Source organism: Henckelia pumila, chromosome 3, assembly GCF_033568475.1.
Source record: "Henckelia pumila isolate YLH828 chromosome 3, ASM3356847v2, whole genome shotgun sequence".
In the NCBI taxonomy this organism is placed as follows: Eukaryota; Viridiplantae; Streptophyta; class Magnoliopsida; order Lamiales; family Gesneriaceae; genus Henckelia; species Henckelia pumila.
Window position 1 is genome coordinate 128921216 of NC_133122.1, and position 2396 is coordinate 128923611.

At 36.1% G+C, this 2396-nt stretch overlaps 1 pseudogene; it reads right to left on the reverse strand.

Moving 5' to 3' along the window:
- Positions 1-489: 489 nt before the first annotated feature.
- LOC140889478 (protein ANTAGONIST OF LIKE HETEROCHROMATIN PROTEIN 1-like) lies at positions 490-1848 on the reverse strand (annotated as a pseudogene).
- Between the last annotated feature and the right edge of the window lie 548 nt (positions 1849-2396).

Below are 2396 nucleotides of genomic sequence, written 5' to 3' on the forward strand. Positions count from 1 at the left end.
CTACATGATACTACCAACCCAAAAACATAAGGCCATCTCCAACCCATATCCTCTATATTTCATCCTCTATCCTCTAAATAGAGATTCGTGATCTCTATTTTCAAAAAATTTCTCCAACCCATATCCTCTAAATATTACCAAATACTTCATTTTCTATTTTAATTTTTTAAAACATATATATTTATATAATAAAAAAATTACATAATATGTTTTTCAATTATATTAATTGGATATGGTTAAAATTAAAATCGTGTAAAATATTAATAATTATGTATTATAATGTTAAACAAATTAAAAAATTGAATTTACACGACTCGTTATTTTTTTAAAAAAATATGCATTTATTTGGTAATTAAATTGCAAACACATGAAAACAGTTGCATTGCACACAACACAAACATTAATCATACAGGCAAAATAAAAATTAACATAAACATAAACAACACATAAAAGTTTAAAGAACAATACATCAATTGACAATTAGGAATACTAAAATTTTGAATTACTATATTCCTCCCACAAATAGTCGATAAGAGCATCCCGAAGTGCATAGTGAGCCGACTTATATTTTATTTGACGATGTCGTGCAAAAAACTCTTGAAATCGAACATGCTCATCATGTGCCATTTCAACATATGGGGTGGGTGCTTCGCGATAATTTGTGACTGATACTTGCTCATCCCTTTCATCTTCAATAATCATATTATGCATTATTATGCATGTGGTCATGATATCATGCAAGACTCGTTTGCTCCATAATCGGGCTGGTCCAGTAATTATTGTCCACTTTGATTGAAGTACACCAAATGTGCGTTCAACGTCTTTTCGACAACTTTCATGTCGTGCTGCAAAATATTGTCTCTTCGGACCTTGTGGATTGTGAATTTTTTGCACTAGAGTAGCCCACTTTGGATATATACCGTCGGCTAGATAATATCCCACTGTGTATTCTTTTCCTTGTATAACATAGTTAGCGGGAGGAGCTACCCCGTTGGCCAAATTAGCAAATAAATGAGATTTTGACAACACATTAATATCGTTGTTTGAACCTGGAAAACCAAAATATGCATGCCATATCCACAACTCGTAATCTGCTACGGCCTCCAAAATGATAGTTGGTTTTCCGCTACGACCTGTATATTGTCCAGCCCAACCGGTAGGACAATTTTTCCATTTCTAATGCATACAATCGAGGCTTCCCAGCATCCTCGGAAATCCACGTTGTTTTCCAATAAGAAGAATCCTTTCAATGTCCTCGGTATTGGGAGACCGAAGATACCAGTCACCAAACACCTCCACCATAGCCCGACAAAATCTTTTCAAACTTTCAATTGCAGTAGACTCACCGATTTTAATATACTCATCCGTTGAATCTGCCGATGTACCATAAGCTAAGATTCGCAATGCAGCAGTTATCTTTTGGTGTGGTGACAACCCGGGTCTCCCTAATCCATCTACTTTCTGAAAAAAGTAATTGTCATGCTTTTCAACGGATTCCATAATTCGCAAGAATAGGCGGCGAGACATTCGAAAACGTCGTTTGAACATTGACTCATTGTACATCGGAGACTCTGAAAAATAGTCAGCAAATAAGCGTTGATCAGCGGCCAATCTATCTCGATTAATCACAATATGGCCAGAAATTGATCCTCCATGTTGCAAATTATCACTTTCTTGGAAGTACTCGGCGGCAACGGTAGCACTAATTAGTTGACTTAAAACCATTTGTTGTTGGTCAATGAGATGAAACTCATTCTTTATCATGACACTAGGTTGCTCTTCACCATCTGATGGTGGCGAGGGTGCATTGAAAGAAAAATTTGAAGGACCTCCATCATGAAAATTCATTTTCAATAGGATGTGTAAATGAAGACCAAGTCCTGTGTCTTAAATACTCATATTCACAAGGATGAATAAATGTCACGGAATATCTAAAATTGTGTGTTTACAATAAAAAAACACAAAAATGGTGTGTCTAGTTGGCCACTACTCACGGGTAGTGACAAGTGATGTGACTAGTCATTTATTGTGGGGACCTCGGGTTGCTAATCTCATCTTAGGGCAATAAACGATTAATCAACAATTAATCATATAATAAAAGAATATTCAAACCAAATTTTTTTTTTCAGAACCCCACGCGCGCCCGCGCCCCACTTCAGGCGCGCCCGCGCATAGGTTTCGGACATAATCTGGTAAAATGATAAACATAAAAGTTGTAGATCTTTGTCTTAGCTTTCCAATGCTGCCAACCGCACCCTAATCGTAGTTTTCAGTAAAAAGTTATGCTCATTCTACCAAGAAGGGTTGGTGCAGAAATTTACAAAAATTATCAAAGGCTACAACAAAGATCAAAGTTGCTAGGGCTATTTCAAATCTGAAAAATTGCATACATAATC